Source organism: Cygnus atratus, chromosome 18 (genome assembly GCF_013377495.2).
Source record: "Cygnus atratus isolate AKBS03 ecotype Queensland, Australia chromosome 18, CAtr_DNAZoo_HiC_assembly, whole genome shotgun sequence".
NCBI classification, from domain to species: domain Eukaryota; kingdom Metazoa; phylum Chordata; class Aves; order Anseriformes; family Anatidae; genus Cygnus; species Cygnus atratus.
In genome coordinates this window covers 3,586,915-3,601,337 of record NC_066379.1, presented here as the reverse complement: position 1 = coordinate 3,601,337, position 14,423 = coordinate 3,586,915, and the positions used below count along the sequence as shown (strand labels likewise).

Genomic DNA, 14,423 nt, shown 5'->3' with positions numbered 1-14,423 from the left:
AGCAATCAACAGAATGCATCTTGACTCTCTACAAATCATTATTTTTTAAAAAAAACTTTTTCTTCTTAAACAGAAATAATTGTAACCTCTCAAAGCATGTGATGACGTCTGTGATGAGAAGGCTAGAAGTAAAATCAAGGTGCCCCTGAGTCTGTGGAAATATAGACATTGACTTAAATGAAAGCAGAACACTACCCCAAGAGAAAAAAAACATTGGCTTAAGTACATTTCTCAATGAGAAACCTTCTAACAGCTCTGGTAAGTGTGGCATCCAACTGAGTGTAGCAGAACATGTCTTTTTCTCCAAAACATATTACCCTGTGTTTTTGCCACAGGCAGATACAAGTACAAGGAATTCCTAACAGTAGCAGCCGACGGCATTACTTGGCCTTCCTAGCAAAAGTAACATTTTATTTTTTCTATTCTCTGCTATATGTTGAATTTGTTGAACTCTTACTAATTTATTATTTATACAGCATGCACTTACTTGCAACGCAACCTCAAGGACTCTGTTTTTCTCTGTCTGCTTAGACAATACTGTACTTTTTGGTAGGTTTTTAGGACCTCACCATATTAAACAAGTCAAAAAGTAATGCTTTGATTATTTTATAGCATACCACCAGGGAAACCTGCTGTCATATCATGACCACCTTAAACTGTGGAATGTCTTCTCTGAAAGTCTCTCAACTAACTGACAGAACTGTTACATCTGCATAGCATTATGCATTTTCTCTGATTTTCATAGAAAAAAAGATCTGCGTTATAGCCAGTCCTATACTGGATCTGAAAGATGCAAGAAAGCATGTTTCTTTTCAAATGTTTACCTTAAAGATGCTCCAGCTTGTTTAAATTAAGACTAAATTAGCAAGCAGTAAGACAGCATTTCCTAAAACGTCTAACATATGAAATACAACTGAACTGCTAACACTGCCTTGTCAGCAAAGAACACGTCAAATAAAAGCTAAAACTATTGGCTTCTAGTTCAAGAAATTAAGCAGCATAATAATCGCGTCTTATGTAATTATACTGCATACTGAAATGCATGTTTTAAAACACAAACAAAAAACCTAATTCTTTCACGACATCAGTCAGACTGATCCTGCAACGAGGACAAAGACAACGCTAATTTGTAACTTCGAGGAAGAAAAGCCTAGGAAGTAGGCAAAACCATGAATATTTATCTTTATATGTTTGCATTCATTAAAAATGCCATCACAACTCACAAAGCTTTGGTTCAGATTCAGAAAAAAAATCCTCTGTGCAAAGTCAATAAGAAGTTAATAACAGTGTTGCATATACTGAATTCTAAACCGCCTTCATCCACAAACCGCTCTAGTGACAGTAAGTTAGTGTGTCTTTCATATATCCGTCCCTTTGATCCAAACATGTAAGAGGCTCATGCCCAAACACACTCACTGAATCTTCATGCTTCAGTTCACAAAGGACACAACAGCAGTTTCAGTGTCAGCCTTGTTAAGCAAGAGCGGGAAGGTAACAGAAAATATAGAAATAGTCACGGTTTGTTATTTTGTTCCAATAATAGTGCGCATTTTTGATCAATGAATTTAGACCATCACGTGCAATTTTTGGCAATTCAGTTTCGAAGGTAGACAAACCAGTATTGTTAATGTTGCCTTCTCACCTGCCTTTCATACAAATTACTTTTCTTGATCTCCCTTCTCTCACCTAAGATTCTTTCCTCCCATAGTTCTCAAGACAAGGTGCAAAATTACAGTCCCCAGCAAGCTTCCCAACCCTCTCCTTTCCACCGATGCTCTGAAAAGAACTCATGCACAGCATTTCTTAGCCCTTTCCTGGCATCTAGTAGTCTTGCTGTTCAGTGGACATAGCAAACCATTCTATTAAATTGTGATATGCTCTGAGGGATTCACAGAAAGCATCTGTGAATGCTCTGTGTGTCTATGGAGAGCACTTGTGAATTAGATTTGAAACAACACGCTGAGTTGGGCAAAAAGATTGCTGGACCTTGCAACTGCATAAAAAAGCTGTCAGGGAGAGAGAGGGAAAGCCATTCATGTCTGCTGAGAAAGGTACAAGTATTTAGGTTTAAAACTCTTCTGTTCTGATTGAAAACAATCAAAAGCTGAGGAAAAGGAGACATTTTATTGTCTAATTCTATTCCAAATTATGCCTTTATTGACGGAGCACAGCATTCTGGCAGGGAGGATGGTTGATGCAGGTGTGAACTGGCCAAACCCAGTGGATACGAAGAAATCTTCCGCTAGAGGAGGAAAAAACACAGACAAAACTGACTGCAAACCTTAGAGAAAGAGGCAGCAGCAGAGGCCTTGATATCAAGAAAATGAAGGGCACTGACCAATGGCAGGAGATCCCTGGGCATCACAGGTCTAAGAGCACCAGCGGCACAGTGCCTGCTAAAGCAATGCACATTACTTAAGTTGTTTGTATTTGTAGGTGTGAAGGTCAGCTACTTAACGTCAGGTGACACTAACAAGGACAAAACAGGAGCCTACAATAAAACTGACAGCTTGTTTTTACTGACTTGTAAAGAGACCTCATCTGAAGGGCTTAATGAGGGACTGACAGCAGAAAGAATTGTTTACTAACCTAAGGATAAGTAGCTAAACAAATGCAATTAGGAGCGGAGGGAAAGGGTTACAAAAATGAGTTTCATGCTAAGGCAAACAAACAAAATCTTTTTTCAGTTCAGGCTTAAAGGTTCTCACTTCTTCCACAACAGAACACAGATGATTCACAGCTGTTTGGCATCTGGTGCGCTTCTACCTAGTAAATGCATTCTCTTTTTGTCATTCGATATTTCCAAACACATGAACTGGCACACTCGCATCCAGTCCATTGCAGCACGAGGATCCTACGTGTTTTTGAGTGTTCCTCATATATTTCTGACAGTGGAAATCAAGAACTAGAGATCTACAGGCATGCTAAAACAAAAGCTGTTTCTGCTTAGCAATGCCTAAGAAAATACATTTTCACTTAGCACCACTAATCAATTTGTGAACCTTTCAATTCAAAGGTTTTTATGATGGACATTGCTAGTAATTAAAAAAATTACATGCTACTGGAAAGGCAGCGAAGTGTTGGTACTTCTGATTTATGATCAGAGAAGTCTCATGTTTACTGGGCGACTCAAGAAACTTTGCTGCAGTATTTTGCAAATGCAAGATGAACCAAACTATTGGTTATTTTGTTTTGAAAAGCAGAAGCTTTTGACCATATGAAATCAATTTTACGTATGCCACAAATTCAAAATAAAAACTACATTTATGTATTACTTTTGGAATCAAATTATTATATAGTATCACATGGATAAAATATCTCAGCTGAAACAGCTGTGCAAAGTACTCAAGCTAGCTTGCTTTCTTCCTCGTTGATAAACCTCTGGTTTGCTTGGAAAATCCTATTTTTTCCAGATCTCAGTTTGGTAGGCTTATTTGGCAGTCCTTCATCTTTCACAGGCACATTCTCTCTATCTTTTTCTAGCAGACACATACATACAAATTTCCATTAAAATTTACATGTGTTCAGTTAAAAGATCAGATTCAGAAGCTTCAAACCTGCAAAAGCAGAAAGAACAAGGGCAAAGTGCAAGCAGCAGTGCTTGAGATAAATTACAAAAATAAGGCTTAAAAGTGACATTTACCAATTTTATAAAGTTAAAAAAAAATCAAGTTTTCACAATGCTACAAGCATAGCTATCAGGATGCATTTGAAATTAATATGTGCTAGGCCTGCAAGAGTGCTCAAAAACATTAAAATACTGCATTTAGCATGCATGTTTGTTAGTAAAATGAATGAACAAGAATGAATAAAAAGGAAACAAAATGAATGAAAGTAAGCTTCTAGTCAAAATGTATAAAATCATGTTTTATATTTGCATATATAAATATATAAAATCGTGTTGTATATTTGTATATGTATGTAAAAACACCTTACTGACCTGGCATAAGATTTGCACACAAAGACTATCTCTGGACACATATGTATGTAACCCAGATCTCTCCTCATTTGTACTTTCCTGACAATCGGTAGCTCTGAAATAAAAGTGTTTAATTCTATATAGTAGAAATACACATTGGCCCATCATAGCACATAAGGCAATTCCATGGCCTATTCATGATTATGGCTAAGGCCACAACGTCCTTGCTTTTAGCAGAAGTGGAAGCATTTTTTCAGCATTGTTAGAATGATTCCCTCACCCTCCTCCCGCCACAAAGGTCTGCACTAACATTACTGAAGTAGTTCATGCCTTTCAGAGGAAAGCTGCAATAATGACTACATATTCTTCATTTTCAGACTTGTCTGTCCAACTCATAAAACTCAGATTCTGATAAAATTACATTGCTCTATTTCTCAAAGAGCTACATACCTCTAACACTATCTTGTTAACATTCTTATTTTCTCAGATGATTACTAGGGGACGAGTGGCATAACTCCTTGATGAAAATACCTCAAATTCAGACAGACACAATGAAAATACATTCTAGAAGACAATTATGGAAAATGGTCCTGAGTAAGGCAGACAACCTACTTTTGTTTCCCAATTGTTCACACATAATAACTCATAGTTAGTGAAGCAAACCTTGAGTTTTCACATAGGCAATGTATAAACATCTTTTTTGTCTTAAGAAGAGGTTTGACAAAAGTTACGGAAGTCAAAAACTTATTTTTATTATCTCTACAATCAGACAGTAAACAAACTAAGAAACATTTGGTTTGCTGCTGTTGGTGACAGGTAACATTTCTACAATCACCCTTCAAGTCACCAGTAAAAAATTAACTAAATATCTCAAGCAAATAATGAATGGAAATTCAAACAACCCTGAGAATATGTGAAGCAGTAGCACAAATATGCAGTGGTTTTAGAAATAATAATAATTTCCCTGTAAAATTTATTATTTGTGTTTAGAAAGCTCTCTCAAAAGGTGAAAACTGAGAAAAGACGGAACTTCAGGCTGTTCATCAGAAGTTCTACAAACAAGTCCCACTGTCACAAAGCCTGAATATCAGTCTGCTTTCCACAAAATAACTATTTAGCTTGTCATTTTGTCTGTAACTTCAGGCTTCAGACTTGACCAAATATACAACCCTGAGTCAATATTACCTCCTTCCCCAACTAAACACACACAGCCCAAAAACAGAACCACCCCTCAAACACAACTTTTTTCTCTTCCTATAATCTTCAAACATAGTCACGTAAATCAATAACCAGCAGTCCTAGTACCTTGACAGTTCTACTATTTAAGTTCTAGAAAGTGTAACCATTCACCACTATATACAAACAAAATTTTTTGGGCAATCTTTATTTTAAAACTTCTCGGCTGGCAAAAATAAAAGCTAAGTAACTTTTAAATGTTCACCTTCCTCCAGGATTTTAATATCCTTAATAGTATCACCTCAATTACAAAATATGTGATTCAATACTGTCATTTAGTTTACCAACTGTAACCTATTCTGAGATATGGGAAAAAAAATGGTGTATAATTTCCTATCCAAAATCACAAACTGTGTAATTCAAAGAAAGCTTATCCCAGCTAAACAGCGACACTCAAATGTGTGTGTTAAGTCGAAGTCCAAAAATTGCTGTCAATTAAAAAAAATAAAACAAAATATAAACAAACAAAAAAACAATAGCCTGAATTAGAAGACCTTGGTCTCTATTTTTAAACTCTCCTGGCCTTAGCAGAAAAACAAAAAACAACTTCATTCAACTTCCCCTATTAATACTCCCCCCATGCTACTATTGCCTGTCAATATAATATCCTATATGGCATAGTCTAGAAATTAATCTAGAGAAAGTAGATGACATTGTAATCTCATAATGTATGCTGTAGTGAGAAAAGCAACAGCTATTGTCCTCAACAAGTTTCTAACTAAATACTGCCTTCATTTCCATATTCACCAGAGCACTTACCTTTTGGGTGTTATACTACACAATTTGACCTAACATTTGGCTATCTATACCTTATCCATATGAAACAACGCACAGATAATTCGCAGGTGAATACCTCAGCATGACAAATTCTAAATATGTGGCTTGGTACAGATCTGTGTTTATACAGTGGAGTTATGGGAAACTCACTCCTAATACAGAAGTGTCCTGCCTTCAGAGGGCCAGGAATGGCACTGCCCTGTCCCACGTGGACCAACAAGCTCCCCCAGCACTGACGAGCTCCTCCGGCACCGGTGTGTGGCCCAGCCACAGCCATGTGGCTGCACGGCGCTTATATTCACGCAGCAGGTGCATCTGCCTCTGTCAGCCTACAGATTTTTATGTTTCAGCATTGCTTATTCTTAACAAATTCGTACAAGCCCTATAACAACAGCAGTTTGCCATTAAGACTTAAGGCTATACTATCATTTTCCTTCAAGGAACGTTGACTTCCATGCTACGTATAGCTGCTTGCACCTGGAATCCTGCTATAAAAGGAGACTTGGGACTTGACCTACCTGCAATACAGAACTTGAAACTAAAGTATTAGAGAAAACATGCTTGCTACTGAGGCATGTAATTTCTTCCTTCCTCTTCATTCTAAAATTACTCGTGTTGCCTAGTTGATGAAAAAAGCCCAAGCAACCCAGGATTTGAGTCACACAGAACATGGTAGATCCTTATCAGAGGTGCTCTTCTTGCTAAACATGGAAAAACGTGCTGTGCTCTGTAGGACAGAGAATAGATAATTTCTTATTGTTATTCAGAACGTTTCTGAATAACAAACCATATTTACTACAGATATTGTTTCAGCTATTCAAGAAGTATTTCTGTGTTATGTTTTTGTCAGTTTTTGATGTTCTGTTTGTATCCAGAAGCATCCTCTACTGCACAAATGGCAAGGTGACAGACCCAATTATGAGAACTTGACATCAACATGCCCACATTCCCTGGCAAGGACTTTATTATAAAAGCCACAAAAGAGTGAATTTTAAATATGACAGGACACCAGAAAATTGTTTCCATTTCCAGTTGTCTTTCTGAGCCTGAATAACCACCACGTCTACAAGGTTATCTCCTTCCTTCACTAAGCTGTACTTCTGCTCATTGCCCTCTTCCCTCTACCCAAAAGGGTAAGGGGTGCTTCCTCCATCTCTCCCTATAGTTGTTAAACTTGAAGATCAAAATGATTTATTTGCAGAAGAATAAATTAAATTTTTCCCTATTGACACATTTATTTATACAGCTCTACCAACTAAGAGGAAAATGAGAATTCATTTGACATAGCATCTGCATTATCATTACTTCAACAAACCCATTCTGTTTGAGACAAAATGAGCTACAGTTAAAATTCTTTAAACTACTGGGAAATTCCTGTTTATATTAGCATGCCAAACAGTGCCATCAACAGAGGAGGTGCCCTGGGCCACCTGCAGCCCCAACAATTTTAAAGAAAATTGCCCTGAAAGCAAAATGATATTAATTCATCACTATTCATCTGCAGGAACTAGCTACTACTTGAGTTTATCAATAAAAATACATTAAAATTTTGGGAGGCTGTGCTTTAACTACGGTTCAAGCTCAAACAATTAAGATGTGAAGCATGCCACTGGTGATTACTGCAGTAAAAGAAAGGGTCAGCTGTTCTGCACTGAGAGAATGAGGCAAGCATCTAACAGAAAACCATAAAATCCATAACAAGTTTTAAACTTGCGATTTTATATCAATAGACCTCACAAAACCGAATGCTGAGCCCTCTACTGCCATTATTCTTTCAGCAGAGAGGCCGAAGCAAGGCCTCACAAAAGTGACTTTGTATAATTTAACTGGGCTAGAGCCCACAAAAACTGCTATCACTGACGCCCAGCGTGCTGACAGGAAATAGTTGCTGTCTTGAGCCTTGATCTACCCACGTGAAATGGAGCTTGCTGGCTGACCACAGACCGGCCTCTGTTCTCTTTGTAATCGTCAACATCTGCTCTGCAGATCTATGAATAATTTTATGACACACAAAAAATTGCTCTCCTACTGACTCCAAAGGTTTTGTTGTTGTTGTTGTTGGGTTTTTTTTAAACATATGTGTAATCGGACACTGAGATGAAGAGAGCGCCTGTTCTGTTCGCAGGTTAAGAGTTACATTCTTCTGAAAGATGCCATTGAAACGCGATTCAGAGTAGGTAGGGAACGCTAACATTGCTGGCTGCCAGCTTTTAAAATCATGTGGCCAGATAAATGTTGGCAGTTGAGATCATACATCATGGTCAAATACTGCACAAAGTGGAGCAACAGGACACTGCAGTGGGCTCCACAATTGCTGCCTCCAGGAGAAGCAGCTGTGATTTCTCTGTTTACCTGATCAATTCATGCCAAGTACAAACAAACCTTAACTCAGTGTATCACTGCTGTAGAAGTGAGGATTTAGATGTATCAGTGAGGATGTTCAACACAATTTGAGTATTAGTTAAGACATCTGAGAACAGCTTAACAGCACTGTCACTTGAAAACTTAACTTCCCTCCTCTTTCAAGCAAGCCATCAGGGGTTCTAAGAACATCAAGTGTTTGAATCTAACAGTTTCTATTCTGTTTTCATTCCACAATCACAGTTTTTTATTTATTTATTTAAGAAAAGTGCCATTAGGAAAGGCATAGAAAAGGCCCAGGTAAAAAGGAAGAGAACTGAAGAAAAACAGAGGTGCACAGTTGCATTGCCATTGGCTTGCATGCAGTGCTCGCGAGCAAAACTACTCTTCATGATCAGTAAAAACAGAAGAATGGAAACAGCACAGAATAACAAATCACAAGGCGAGTGAGAACTTGCCAGTACATTTCTCAGACTTTTCCAGGACTGGAAAATAACGAGACGTGCTTTCTTGACCAACTCCTGTGCACAACATAGGTAGACTATTGGCTGCATATGGGACAAAACAAGAAAACAGAAATCCCTTCTCCTTTAGTTTAAATACCCAGGAAACACAGAGAAGGAAAAGAACGATGAGAAGCATAAAGCTAAATATGGTCCTTGAAGAGTCTTGCTGGAAGCACACACTGTATTCAGGTCCACTCTAATGAATTCTTTACTTCCCTTTCTTGTTTCCTATCATAATAAAGCTGAGAATTTCCCTGCAACTTCCAGGATGTAAATGCTGTGACAGTAAGATCATTTCTTGCTAGCTTGGGTTCAGTATTGCCTTTCTGGCCTGGCAGCACACTAAATGAAGTACGTCAACGTGTATGAGCACATGTTAGTTTAGCACTCCTCAGCACGGATCTGTCCACTACATGGAGAGACTTGTAGAGTCTGGTTTCTTTCAGAAGCATTAAATCCTGTTTGAATGCAGTTACCAGCTTGATGACCAATTCACCTTTTTTTCCCTGAGACTCTGACATACCTATGGAAACTCAAAAAATGGAGTGATTCCTGGATACAGTACTATTTTCTCCTGAATGTGAATAAGATTATTAAATCTGCAACTTTTTTGCACTCATGGGTGGTTATATTTATGATTTATTTATTAGGAATTACAAAGTTATTTGCTTCTTGCAAAATGAATGGGCAATTAAGCACGTAGTGAACTTGTAACTCTTTTGTACAGCATCCAAGAAAGACAAAATCCTTTGACGGAAGAGCCGAAACTGAGAATGAAGTGGGAGAATGGAAGCTGCTGAATGCTGTCATAGCCATAACAACCAATTACAAAAGCCTATAGTGGAAAACAGTGAACAGCTTCAGAACACACAAAAGAAAACAGAGGATGAGACCTGGTCAAACAGCCCAGAAGTCTCCCAAAATTACAGAAACTCAGCTGTTTGCGGCAAATGAAAGTCTGGAATGTATGTAAATTTCAATTAAGGCGTAAAAAAAAGTCAGCTTTTAAATTAAGATATTCCCCACTGTTCACCTTCATGAAGGCAGAAAAATAATGGGTATTGCTATTACATGATAACAGCACAAATTCAGACACTATTCTGCTAGCTTTTAACATAGAACAAGGAGATGGCTTTTACCCTAGAAAGCTTACAGTTTTGTTATACTAGGTGCTTAAGAAGGACAGGGAATGACAGAGGGAGAAAATAAAGAACATGAACATGAGATAAAAAAGGAAAAGAGGCACACAATGCAAATCTAGTACAGAAGGCTGTTTACACTAAGTGGCTGCAGAAGGAGCTTTACTGTAACACATTGCAGTGTTAAATAAGGGTATGCACATTAAGAGTCACTCTGCTCTGTTCAGGACTTGAATTCCCAGAAATCACTATTTTGTCTTGTTATATAATTACAAAGTAAGATACAAACTAGATATGGAGATTAAAAAAATTAGGAATACATTAAAACAACAATTTAAAGCTCTTGCACTATAGCATCAATTCAACAGGCTACAAGAGGCAGAAATATATTCACATAACAAATAGCTACGCTACAGTGACTTCTTGTACTTATTTTAGTATAACTGTATCAGTGCAACTCTCTACTAGAGATGGGGTTACATTTGTGTATGGGTACTATTTCACACAGGTCCTAGGTAATCAAGATGGTACTATGAGCTATGCTGATACAAATTGCTTTTATATAAGTCAACCCACCTAACAGCTTTTAGTAGTATACTCTGGTATCAAATCCCTACTTAGATAGATCTAACATTAAAATCTCTACAAGCTAACAATTTTAAGAAGCTAAATGCGTAGACAGCACACTTATTTTGTCTTTAATGGTAGAATAAACTCTCCAAAATGATAACGATTAAAAAAATGTTTTAAGTAAAATTTCCATCATTATTTAAACAGCAAGGGCTTGTCTTAATTTGACTCCAACCATGTGTAAAATTATCATAATCCTGAGATGTATATGTGCATTACTACATTTATTTCATTCTGACATTATTAGAGTACATGTATGCAAAGAATTACCCCAAATAAATGTAGTTCTCCTGGCATGTTAAAAAATTATACTCCTGGAAATAATAATTCCTTTTACTGTACAAACTTTCTGAACACCTATCCTTTATGTTGGCAGATATATATAATATGTATTCTGAAAGAATTCAACAATAGGCTCAAGAGCATAAAGGCATGGACAATATTGGAAAATACTTCAAATTCATCCAATTAAAAAAGTCTGGCAACATTTTGCTTTTTCTAATTTGGTAGCTCTGAAAATCACTATAATTTGCACTACTACGACATCACAGCTTGTTTAGCAACAGCACTGGATTTCCTAACTTCATTAAGGGGTGATGCTTTTAACATGAAAGGTATAAAGCTGCCAGGTATATGTTTTTCCTCTACTGCCTCTTTCTGTGCTGTAAGAACAGTCATTGCGAGTGATGCAAAAGGTTAAATCCACCCACATCATAGAAACCAACACATCCAGAGAGGTGGCAAAGGACCAACAGTTACACTAGAAGCCAGATGCAAGACCATTTCCTTCCTTGTTATACACCCCATGCACTGCAACCGCTCAGATTTCCGTTCGGGCCAGCGCTTGACTATCCTTCTGCTAACCACAAAACACATGCCTGCTCCACCTCCTTTACATGTGATCATTCTAGTTCTCAAAATGTGAGCTGCATACACAACTCCCCTACTTCTTGAGGAACTAGATATATGCTAATCATCCCTAAGATCATGTAATTGGCACAAATGAATAGACGAGTATCTATGCTGTATGACAAAGGACATATTGTTCGGTTATGGCTGATCTAAGCTAACACCCTGAAAAGCTGCCTATTATTTTTTTTATTTGAATAACTTCAACCTCAAGAACTTCTAATCACAGCCCATTTGGCCAAGGCTGTACAAACAAAATAAAAATCCCTTGTCCCAGTCAAGGGTCATGCTTGTGCTAACAAAAAAAAAAAGAACAAAAATTGAACAGATCATTAAATCTGGATCCTTATACTCAAAAGCCGTTAGACTGGAAGAAAATATGTTTTCTCAGTGACACAGGAAGATAAAACCCAGTGCAACATGTATCATTAATGGAAAAGGATATGATGGATTATATTTCTTTTTAAATTCAACTTCCTTTATTAGTCAAAAAAAAAAAAAGCAAGAACTACTATAGAGACAAATGTTAAACATGGCAGAGTGAAGCCAGTATAATTAGTATTAAGAAGCAGAATCTTGACTGTGATAGGTCAAACCAGCCATTTGATCTACCATCCAACACGGGAAGTGATGCTTTCACACCCCCACCCACTCCAGTTACTCCAAATATTGCCAAGCTCTGCTGAAAATCCAGCCCAATACTTTTAGCACTGAAAGCTGAGACCAAAAACAGCACGTTATTTTCTAGTAATAAGTGCTCTTAACTTGTGCTCAGTCACAGTTTTTGAAAGGTGAGAAACCATTCAGTGCCTGGTTGCAAGAGAAAAAAATAAATATTTTTTTTTCCTATATATATAAGGCTGTAAGAGGGAGCTGCATTACAATAAAAATATATGCTTGGAATCAATTATTTTTATTACTCTAAAAGCCATACTAAAAATGTTTCCTTTTTTGTGGAATCAGCACTTTGATTTTCCAACTCAAAGAACCAAAATCACAGGAAGTAAAGGGTGTATCTGCTCTGCGTTCTCACATATGGAGGACTAATTGAAAAATAAACAACACTAAATTAGTTGGAAACTTTTGTATTTGGAGTAGACTTTTTGTTTTGAAATTAAAAAAAAAAAAAGATTAGTCATTTCAAACTTTTAACTATCATTTTAAAACAACAACTGTTTTTTGTCCCTCATCTGTTAGACAAAAGTAAAGATCCCTTAAACTAAAAAAGGCAATGACATAAAAGCCCAAAGTGAAGCTTAAAGACTATTTATTTGTAATCTAACATATCGACAGGATAAATATGGAAGATCAAACAAGAATAAATGGAGCATTCAGAAGCTGGTAGCTATTAGTTGGTTTCATCCACATCCCTAAGTGCAGACCTACATTAATAAACAAGCCTTAATATTATTTTAACTCATTGCACTATTTATCAAATTAATTTTCAGAAGCATTGAGGAGACATGGATATCAATTATAGCTTAGAAAAGAAATTATACATTTCCAAAAAGTTAATCCTTGACAGCTTTCCTTTACATTTGGCATTACATGTCCATCAAGCATTTTATAAAAACTGTTTTTTAGGATGCAAGCTTGCCACATTACATATTGGTATAATTACTTAAAATACAGGGAAAGATCATCACTGGGTACTAATTATAGCTCATATCAGTGGTAAACTCTTTTTTTACCTTCTTAACCTGAACATCCAAAGGCAAGTCATGCTTTTTTTGTCATACAAGTATCCACCATGCTGTAAGACTGTACTGCAAGTTGCTTTTATATTATAATGCCTCTATTGCATTCATATATTGCCATATATTATAAACCACAATCATGCATGCAAAACATCAAACAAAACACGAGAAGAAAAATACAAGTATTTTAACACTATCCTCTGCAGTATGCCTTTAAACTCATGCAAAATTGCTAATGCAATGCAAAATCTGTATAGTTTTGAACTACTGCAAACCTGTTTCTGAAAGTTCAGAAATATTTGACCCTGAGATGCCTTTACATAAAGCCTCACTGGGAAGTTCTAATTGTGCTTTGATTTCACAGATGTGGGTAAGCCACTTCTCATTAAACTTTCTAAAACTCCATGAACCCCTTTGACATGCATTTTCTAACACAAATATAAACATTGACTAGCTTGTGCAACTTTGTTTTGTTCTCCTTTAGAGGGGAAAAAGGATCAACCACAGAAGGAAGCAGCCAATTTTTTTTCTTATATGGTATATGCTTAATCCCATAGAAACTAATGCAGTCTACTGTATTTAACTAGTTTGTAATTTTGGTTTTATCACTCAGTAGAAAAACATCAGGGACTTTGCTATTTTTAGATAAAACAGATGAAGGAAGAGGAAACTGTGACCAAAAAAAAAAAAAAAAAGCCCAAGAAAGCGTTGAGTGTCTTTTGATCAAAAGACAACAAATACAAATGAGCTATACAAATGCAAAGGGGGATGGGGGAATCAATCAGCCTTTTCATGTTTTATTCATTCTTCAGAGTAGGAAAGTCTTACTCTCTGTCCGCCTCCAGCCTTTACCAATGTCAGTGGACAACAAGCATTGCATACACCCACTTTCAGACTGCAATCTCAATTGGTATTTCAGTTCTGACATACTGACAACCAAGCCCAGCACTTACAAAGTCAGAATTTTCTGGTCGGCAGGTGAAGAAAACGGATGCTCCAAGCCAGAGACATTCAATCTGTGGCCCGTCTGGAAAATGCATCCTGCTTGCAATCTACTCTGACCAGCTTTGTCTGCCTCTTTGGGACTGTGCAGCAGACCAAGAGAGTTGGTCTGGTTAGTGCCAGCTTCCATTTGGCTGCAGAACCTTATCAGGGCAGTGCAGCTCCCTCCCATCACTTTGGGCTTTCTGCCCGTGCAGCACACAGCACACCTACTCACCTGTCTGCTTCCTGAGAATGACAGCAACCA

The 14,423-nt window shown here is 37.1% G+C and overlaps 1 protein-coding gene across 3 annotated transcripts in view; it reads right to left on the bottom strand.

Annotated features, from left to right (window-relative positions):
• Window positions 1–14,423, bottom strand: part of B3GNTL1 (UDP-GlcNAc:betaGal beta-1,3-N-acetylglucosaminyltransferase like 1) — a 124,301-nt gene that overhangs the window by 69,947 nt on the left and 39,931 nt on the right. The gene's annotated exons all lie outside the window — the stretch shown is intronic.